Source organism: Schistocerca nitens, chromosome 7, assembly GCF_023898315.1.
Source record: "Schistocerca nitens isolate TAMUIC-IGC-003100 chromosome 7, iqSchNite1.1, whole genome shotgun sequence".
Taxonomy (NCBI): Eukaryota; Metazoa; Arthropoda; class Insecta; order Orthoptera; family Acrididae; genus Schistocerca; species Schistocerca nitens.
In genome coordinates this window covers 460,948,321-460,958,232 of record NC_064620.1, presented here as the reverse complement: position 1 = coordinate 460,958,232, position 9,912 = coordinate 460,948,321, and the positions used below count along the sequence as shown (strand labels likewise).

Here is a 9,912-nt window from a genome sequence, read left to right as displayed (position 1 = left end):
GTCACGGAAAACCTAAATCATGACGGCCGGACGCGGGTTTGAACCTTCGTCCTCCCGATTGTGAGTCCAGTGTGTAACCACTGCGCCACCTCGTTCGATGTTCCTTTGGACATGCGTGCATCTCCCAAGGAACTTTATATCGTAATTCAGAATATAACACAGGCACTGAAATAACGTATTTATACGCCGACACCGGGCAATCGACTTTCAAGTAAAATATTTCACCTGTGAGGGAATATACATCATGAATGCACGAGTACAGTTTGTAGACGCTTGGCTGACGACATATGGAAGTTTGGGTCTGCCCGTGGACCGTACACCGACAGCCAAATGGTAAGGCGAGCGCTCGTGATTAGCGGCAAATCCGGGTTCGATTTCCGGTCCGGCACAAAATTTTCATTGTCGTCATTCCGTTCTGCAGCTAATGGTTGTCCATATTCACAGTTGCGGACACATTTAATGTATCGCATAGAATGTTCTCGATATTCTTGCTGCGCATGAATTTATAACGAGTCTCAATTCAGTATCCCAACCTTTTCCTGACATATGAAGAAACTCAGGGCTAGGTACTTGCTAATTAATTTTTCCGTCCCAGATAATATCTTCAAATTCCTCTTATGCTAGAAACTTTGCCTGTTTTTCAACATTTCTGTGGGCTCTCAGGTAAATTTTAATACTGTCGGTAGCTTGCTAATGATTGAAGTGGAAGAACACAGTCTCATATTTTGAGTCTCCATAATTATCTTGTATAGAAGATATTTTGTGTTTACATTTTTTGCTAGCCCCAATTTAATTAAATGTTAAAATGCACTGGCACGTAATATATCCAGGTCTTTCCTAAACTTCTATACAATGACTGTAAACTCTGAATGGTACTTTTACTGTTCGTTTTCGTGATATACGTATTTCATAATCTGCAGATGCGAGAGCGAGAAGATTGTCTGACAAGACAGGAGCCAATCTTACTGCAAAGAGTGGATATTTATACAAGCGCCATGTAATTAAAATTTTTGATGCTGTTGATATGTTTCGTCCACGGTAGAGGGTTGACAGCTGTTCGCATTCCTCAAGTACATCATTCACGCATCACTATTACCCGCACAAAAATGTTCGGTCTCAATTTTCAGCTGCAAAATGTGAGGAATGATGTTTTCTGCGTGTAAGCTAAACAGATACTTCGGGGTTCTACATCCTACTTCGATATGATGAGCCACACAATTTGGCGTAGAAAAAGGCCACAGTTTGGATAGAACTCGTGAATTTTCATACGTCAGTCTGTTACACTAACGATTCAGCCACTAGCATTATTATTAAACCTTCTTTCAAGGCGGAAAGAAAAAAATGGTGGCCTTCAAAAACGAGATTTTCGTATGAGTCTCTTCACGGAATACATTTCGTAGGGATCAGGTGGTGAAATAGAGTAGTTCAATACTTTTCTACTGCATTTATAGCTTTTCTCAGATGCAGTGTCTTGTTCAAGAGTAAACAAATCTGCCATCATGTCATTCAGATTTCTTCTGTGATTAAGTATAGCGCTGCACTTGCCGCGTTTCGTTTACATGAACAGAAATATAATTTCGAATTTTACACACAACAATAACCTCTTTTCGGCGTATGTGAAGAACATAATAAAATTAAAAAAAGACACCAAATACGACATACTCCCTTCAGCTTTATTTAATGAATTTGATGTCTGCCCAGTCTGTTCTCTATCAACCAGTCCTCACAAATACCTGTCTGTTATTAATAACAGTTAAAAAGGCGCTACCGAAGAACGACTGTTGCTGCAGTAACTGGTATCGCAAAATAGCCGTTTGTCCCATTTCTTTGTACCGATAAAGACGAGAAACTGTGTTCAGATGCTAGTGAATATTCTTCGTCAGTTCCAATTACAGTTGACTGGAGAAGAAACAGAAAACAATTGTTCTCGTCCGTGTTCAGATAGGGCCTATGATGTAGCCGACTTACGAGAAAAGAGATGAGATTGTTGAGCCTGGTTCTAACAACAGAGGTAGTAGAGATATTAGGATCTGTCACGTACAACTACATCTACATTTACACAGGTACAACAATCTCATTCTATTCCGGAAGTCGGATACGTCATAGGCCTTGTTCTGTACACGGACGAGAACAATTGTTTTCTGTTTCTTCTCCAGTCAACTGTAATTGGAGCTGACACAGGATATTCACTAGCATCTGAACACAGTTTCTCATTATTATCAGTACATACCCAGCAAGCCATCGTACGGTGCATGGCGAAGAGTACGTCCTACCACCACTAATCATCACCCTTCCTATTTCACTCGTAAATACACTGACGGGGAAAAATCGTAACACCAAGAAAAGTGTTGTGGTATGTAAACGAAAGTTAGTAGGCGTCTTTCTACGTCTGAAAGATGATGTCTATTCAGATTTTGCTCCAGTCGTATAGCAGTGGCGGTGGTTGCGCCACTATAAGGACGCAAATCAGGTTTGCTTTAAATATACGCTGTAATGGTCGTGAGCGTTATTTACCCTTGGGATTGGACGTTGGTCAAGAATTGGATGTTAGTCAAGAATGCCTTTAAGACCACATTGTTGTTATTGTGGTCTTTAGCCCAAAGACTGGTTTGATGCAGCTCTACACACTATTCTATCCTGTGCAAGCCTTTTCATCTCCGAGTAACTATTGCAACCTACAACCTTCTGAATCTGCTAAGTGTATTCATGTCTTGGTCTCCCTCTACAATTTTTACCCTCCATGCTTCCCTACAGTACTAAATTGGCGATCCCTTGCTTCAGAACGTGTCCCATCAACAGATTCCTTCTAATAGTCAAGTTGTGCGACAAATTCCTCTTCTCCCCAGTTGTGTTCAGTACCTCCTCATTGGTTATGTGATCTACTCATCTAATCTTCAGCAGTCTTCTGTAGCACCCCATTTCAAAAACTTCTATTCTCTTCTTGTCTAAACTGTTTATCATCCATATTTCACTTTAATACATGGCTACACTCCATACAAATACTTTCAGGAAAGAGTTCCTGACACTTAAATCTATATTCGATGTTAACAGATTTCTCTTCTTAAGAAATGCTTTCATGCCGTCGCCAGTCTACATTTTACATTCTCTCTATTTCGAGCATCATCAGTTATTTTGCTTTAAGGCTACAAAAACACTATTATCAACACATCACAAAGTTTAAACGAGGTCGTGTAATAGGGCTACGAGAAGCTGGTTGTTCCTTCTGCAACACTGCAGAAAGACTTGGCAGGAATGTAGCCAGTGTACATGATTGTTGGTAGCGGTGGTCACGAGAATGTACGGTGGCAGGAAGACGGCAACATGGCACTACCGAGAGGGAAGCCCATCATAATCGGCGTATGGCTCTGATGCATTGTACTGCATGTGCAGCAGTTCGAGCAGCAGTTGGCACCACAGTGACACAGAGAACTGTTACAAATCGGTTACAAATCGGAAGGCAGGGCGGAGGTCAGTTTTGTTTTCTGTTGAAACCTGGTTCTGCCTTGGTGCCAGTGATGACCGTGTGTTGATTAGAAAGAGGCCAGTTGAGGCAACCAACCTTTCTGCATGCTAGACACACTGGACATACACCTGGAGTTATGGTCTGGAGTACAATTTCGTATGACAGCAGAAGCACTCTCATGGTTATCCCACGCACCCTGACAGAAAATTTGTGCATCAGTCTGGTGACTCGATCTGTTGTGCTGCTATACATATACAGATTTCCAGGGTTTTTTTCCCAACGGGATAACTCTAACCCACATACCACTGTTGTAACCGAACTTGCTCTACAGAGTGTCGACATGTTGCCTTGGTCTGCTCGATAACCAGATCTGTCTCCAGTCGAACACATATGGGACATCTTGAGACGACAACCCCAGCGTCATCCACAAACAGCATTAACTGTTCCTGTATTGATCCATCGAATGCTACAGGCATGGCATGGAACTCCATCCCCCAAACTGACAACCGGCATCTGTACGACACAATGCATGCACTTTTGAATGCTTACTTTCAACATTCAGGCACAATATGGACTCTGTCTATTGTCGTTCAACCATAGTTCGCAGGATATCATGTGGACAAAGGACAAGATGAGTTTTGCACGAACAATGCTTTCTAAAACCTTGCTGATTCATGGACAGAGGCTTTTACGTCTCAAGGAACTTCATTATAATAATGACTAAGGCGAAAGCACTGCCTGTAAAGTTTAGTGATACGGAAAAAATATATAGTGACAGAAATGGAAACTGTTAGACCATGAACATCTTGACGTAATGGTACCAAACTGATTCTACAACTTTTGAATGCTTCCGGGGTATGTTGATTAAAATTCTATCACTATGGGAGCTTATTTTCCGTATTATCAGTAATGAAAAAGCCGTTCCTACAGATGATGAGTGATTTGAGTTCATACTAGCTATTGGACCCGCCTAATATCACTGGAACTTTTCAAGTAAAGTTTGAAGCATAAAAAGGACGTGGACGCGCAGCTTGTCGCCATATTTCGGTCGTAAATTCTCCAGTCACATTAACGTGACCACCTGCCAAAAGCCTGAATAATCACCTTTAGCAGTGGGGAGCGCTGCGGCACGTACGAGAAGAGAGTCATTGAGGTTCTGGAAGACACCGACAGCGATGTGAGGGCATGCCGAATAGAGATGGGTCTTGAGCGTACTAACCGGTCCAAAGGAACGGTTCATCAAGATGAACGGAACGAGCTAGGAAAGAATTCTAAGGAACGGTCTTTAATAGTTCACTTCGGTCGCGGCTTTCTACTTTCAGTTCCTGGGAACGGGAAACGGTCGGTCTCGTTCCCGCAACGGCACGTCGGCTAGTCTCGTTCCAGCCTCCGTCCCGTTCCCGTCTGTCTCGGTCTCGGTCTCGCTCGGCAGGACTCGTCCTTCTTCGCGTGGCCACTCGTCGGAGTTCCACTGCCGACTGCTCATAGTTCAGTATTGAGTTGTTGGTCGTTTCGTTCGCTGCGCACGCCAATTCTAGATCTGTTTCAAACCTTTCTTGAACTCTGAACGTCTGGTTCTTTTCGTATTCTATTCAGCGTCCACGACCGGTAATTAAAATGTATTTTATAATTACGTAAATTACATAAAAATCATTACGTGGTATGTAATAAATACATCTTTTCAGGTAATAAAACGGCATCAGCTTACTTCACTATTTCGATAAACCGCAGAAAAAATACTTGTAAATGGCATGACGTTTTGTTATTACACATGCAAAGGAAGTCGGCATGGCACACACGAGTGGCCATTTTCCGTCTTTTTTTGATCCAAGGTAAAAGAGCATGTTCATTGTTATGGAAGGCAGACCGACTTACAACTGAATGAAGCTCGCGCTCCTTAATCAAATGTCTGGTGTCACATTTTGTAAAGAGAATATGATAACTTCTACAATATTATTTCAGTGGTACAAGGTGGCACACGAAAATCGGCCCCGAGTACTAGACTGCACATTGTCACCCACTAATCGTCATCTATTGTTTCGAAGTTGTTGTTTGCATTAGCTTATTTGTTATATCTTCGCTGCCTAATTATTACATGTTTATCTATTCTGCTCGTAGCGGTCAACAAATCGTGCGTAACTGGCGAGCAGTCTGTACTCGGGGCCGGTTATTCGCGCGCCACCTTAATAGGAGGTGCATTCAAGTTCTAAGGCCTCCGATTTTTTTTCTCCGGACTGGAAAGACATAGAAACATGCGCATTGTTTTAAAATGAGGCCGCGTTCATTGTCAATACGTCCCAGAGATGGCAGCACCGTACGGCAGATGGAATTTTACCGCCAGCGGCGAGAATGAGAACTGTTTTAAATACCTAAAATGGCGACGTTTTCCTTACTTGAACAGCATGCAATCATTCATTTTCTGAATTTGCGTGGTGTGAAACCAATTGAAATTCATCGACAGTTGAAGGGGACATGTCGTGATGGAGTTATGGATGTGTCGAAAGTGCGTTCGTGGGTGCGACACTTTAATGAAGGCAGAACATCGTGTGACAACAAACCGAAACAACCTCGGGCTCGCACAAGCCGGTCTGACGACATGATCGAGAAAGTGGAGAGAATTGTTTTGGGGGATCGCCGAATGACTGTTGAACAGATCGCCTCCAGAGTTGGCATTTCTGTGGGTTCTGTGCACGCAATCCTGCATGACGACCTGAAAATGCGAAAAGTGTCATCCAGGTGGGTGCCACGAATGCTGACGGATGACCACATGGCTGCCCGTGTGGCATGTTGCAAGCAATGTTGACGCGCAACGACAGCATGAATGGGACTTTCTGTTCATCGGCTGTGACAATGGATGAGACGTGGATGCCATTTTTCAATCCAGAAACAAAGCGCCAGTCAGCTCAATGGAAGCACACAGATTCACCGCCACCAAAAAAATTTCGGGTAACCGCCAGTGCCGAAAAAATGATTGTGTCCATGTTCTGGGACAGCGAGGGCGTAATCCTTACCCATTGCGTTCCAAAGGGCACTACGGTAACAGGTGCATCCTACGAAAATGTTTTGAAGAACGAATTCCTTCCTGCACTGCAACAAAAACGTCTGGGAAGGGCTGCGCGTGTGCTGTTTGACCAAGACAACACACCCGCACATCGAGATAACGTTACGCAACAGTTTCTTCGTGATAACAACTTTGAAGTGATTCCTCATGCTCCCTACTCACCTGACCTGGCTCCTAGTGACTTTTGGCTTTTTCCAACAATGAAAGACACTCTCCGTGGCCGCACATTCACCAGCCGTGCTGCTATTGCCTCAGTGATTTTCCAGTGGTCAAAACAGACTCCTGTAGAAGCGTTCGCCGCTGCCATGGAATCATGGAATCAGCGTTGTGAAAAATGTGTACGTCTGCAGGGTGATTATGTCGAGAAGTAACGCCAGTTACGTCGATTTCGGGTGAGTAGTTAATTAGAAAAAAAATCGGAGGTCTTAGAACTTGAATGCACCTCGTATTTCACTGTAGTCAGCCACATAACGCTATAGTTGGCTAAATGAGAGGTTTTGCAGAATAAAGAAAATTACAGGTGTGTGAGAGTTCTGTTATGAATAAAAACGCTGTACTCCAGTGGGGAGGCAAGTGCCCGCTCTGGGCGCCTTCCATCTTTAGTCACCTATGCTACAAATTTTCAATTTTTGATAAGAACCATATACCAAGCACAAAGGAACGGTGAACAAGTAGAAATGAACGGTTCCCAAAAAAGAGCGATCACCAGTGAATTAGTTCCCAAGGATGAACGAGTTTGCCGATCTCTAATGCCGAACCCCAACGCCGAGGCCAGCTACACTACGTCTCTCCGTTGAGGATCCATGGCGGTAACTGCCCGATGGAGGTGGTCCCACTGATTCTCGACTGGGCTTAAATCTAGGGCGTTTGGTGACCAGGGAAATACGATAAACTCATCCTGGTGCTCTTCGAACCACGCACCTACATTGCGAGCTGTGTGACACGTTGCGTTGTCCTGCTGGTGGAAGTCATCTTGCAGAGGAAAAAACAAATTGCATACAGGGGTGGGCATGGTCCACAAGGATAGGTGCATACTTGTGTTGATCCATTGCGCCTTGCAGAATGACAAGATGATGCAAGTAATGCCACGAACACATTCCACAGACTGTAATCTGGCCGAGAAATGGTAATTCGTGATGGTGCTGTTCTTGGACCAACGTGCTGTTGAATGCGCGTCCCACGAAAACGGTGCGTCCAGAATTTGCGTAAAAAGTGTTTACGATCAACATACGCTGTTCCATTGTTAGTGCTTCCATTCTGCATCGTAAATTGAGACATCGGTGAGTGAGCTATAGAATTTTCATAGCTACAACACAAGAACATCACAAGGAGAATCACTTACCACAGTAGACAAATACCTTATAACGCCTATTTTACGCCACATCAGCCTCCAGCCAGCAGTTTTCACAAAGTGACAGCTCATGTTTCAGCCACGGCAAGAAGTGACTAAAGATGACATTAGTACGCAGTTTGCTTCTATGACACAACATAACGAAGACTGCATTCGTTGCCATGGAGGGGGAGGAGGGGGGAGCATGGGGACGTGGGGTAAGTGGAGTCACATCTCATACTAATGTTGAAGACGGAACGGAAGTTTAATTATTTGATGTTCGTTATGTGATGAGCGTGGCCACAAGTTCACGATGTTTGATAAATGTCAGAGTGTTCCCTCATGTTGTAAAGTTACGAATATGGCGAATTTACTACCTGGAAAGTACAGTTTTGGAAAAAAAGTGAAGGCTTCTTAAATAGATGGCAAACGCTTTATGAGGTACGGCAGCTACAGCCCATCAGTAGGTGAAGAAGCAGGTCTCTTTGGTTATGTAAATAACTTCGGCATTTGATCAGCTATATTGTACTATTGAAAGGACCACCCATGAAAGCATTGTGAAACAATAAAGGTTGCATCTCAAGTCTCTTCTATTGTTGCTCAACGCTCAATTTCACCCTGTGAAAGCTCATTTCAGAAATAGGAATAAAAGCGAGTTTCTCCTGCCCCGCGTTACAAGACTTATGTAATCCGTGGACTGAGGTGTCAATAAGACCTTTGAAGGTCGTTATGGAAAACTGCTCTTCCAAGAAGTTACCTTTGCGGCCCGCCAACATCTATATGCTGCTTAGAAGAAGCCTGGAGTACAACTTGCGGAGAAATTGCTAAAATCGTCGTGGAACTTACAGAACGATGAAGAAGATGATGAAATTAAGGACCTTATAGTCAAAGGATATTGCATAACTTGAAGAAAGACGTCGATGTTTCGCTGCAGTACTAAGTTCTCATAACAAAAATACCGTGGTCTAGAGGTAGCAGTGATTTCGATGGCAAGTTAACTAAAATTGGAACACTGTAGAGAAGTTAGCATGTCCGCTGCGCAAGGATGACACTCAAAAGAAGGAATGGCGTCTTTGGCTAGTAATCAAAAAGTCCTGGATCCCAGATTCTATTCCAGCCAGTGCTTAAATTTGGAATCAATGACGGCCGAAGCGAGTCACTTTCGCTCTATTAACAGCCTTTTCAAAGGTGGCGGAGGTGCGTACATAGATTCAGGGGACTCTCTTGCGATTGGGGTGCGAAACTACCCATAAGAGGTATAATAATCTACAACGACCAACGGCATGAGAATGCAGAAGGCAATGGAAACCACTGCATTAAAGACGCGTAATGTATATTCACAGGACTTGTGTGGCCTGCAACTGAAACAGTGTCATGATTGTCTTTCTATTGGCAAACGTTTCCTAATTAGGTCCCCATTCTGATCTCCGAGAGGGTACAAACACACACACACACACACATGCCCGAGGGAAGACTCGAACCTCCGGCGGGAGGGGCCGCGTAGTCCGTGACATGGCGCCTCAAACCGCGCGGCCACTCCGCGCGGCTCAGTCTAAATGTAGTGGGGGCTGGTGAAATGAAATAGAAGGAAGAGAAGGATTTCTGGTCACACAAAGATAGGGTAATACCAACAGCTACAGAAAATAAATTAACGCGAGTAGGATTCGTCATGAATAGGAAGGGGGGACAGAGAGTGTGTTACTGTGAACAGTTCATTGACAGGGTTGTTCTCATCAGAATCGACAGTTCACCAACACCGACAACAATAGCTCAGACATACAAGCAGAAGAAGAAGCGATATAGTGTATCATGACTAAACGAATTTGCAATATGTAAAGGGAAATGATAATCTATTAATGATGGAGGACTGTAACGAGATGTTATGGGGAGGAACAGAAGACAAAGTTACGGAAAAATATGGGCTTGTTAGTAGAAATACGAGAGGAGAAAGAATAATTGTGATGCATAGTAAATTTCAGCTAGTAATAGAGAACACAATGTTTGAAAATCACAAGAGCAGGAGATTCAATAAGAAGACTCCCAGAGACACGAGGAGAT

General features: G+C 43.6%; 1 pseudogene; it reads left to right on the top strand.

The window, feature by feature from the left end:
• Nucleotides 1-8,831: 8,831 nt before the first annotated feature.
• Nucleotides 8,832-8,929, top strand: LOC126196845 (U6 spliceosomal RNA; annotated as a pseudogene).
• Nucleotides 8,930-9,912: the final 983 nt, after the last annotated feature.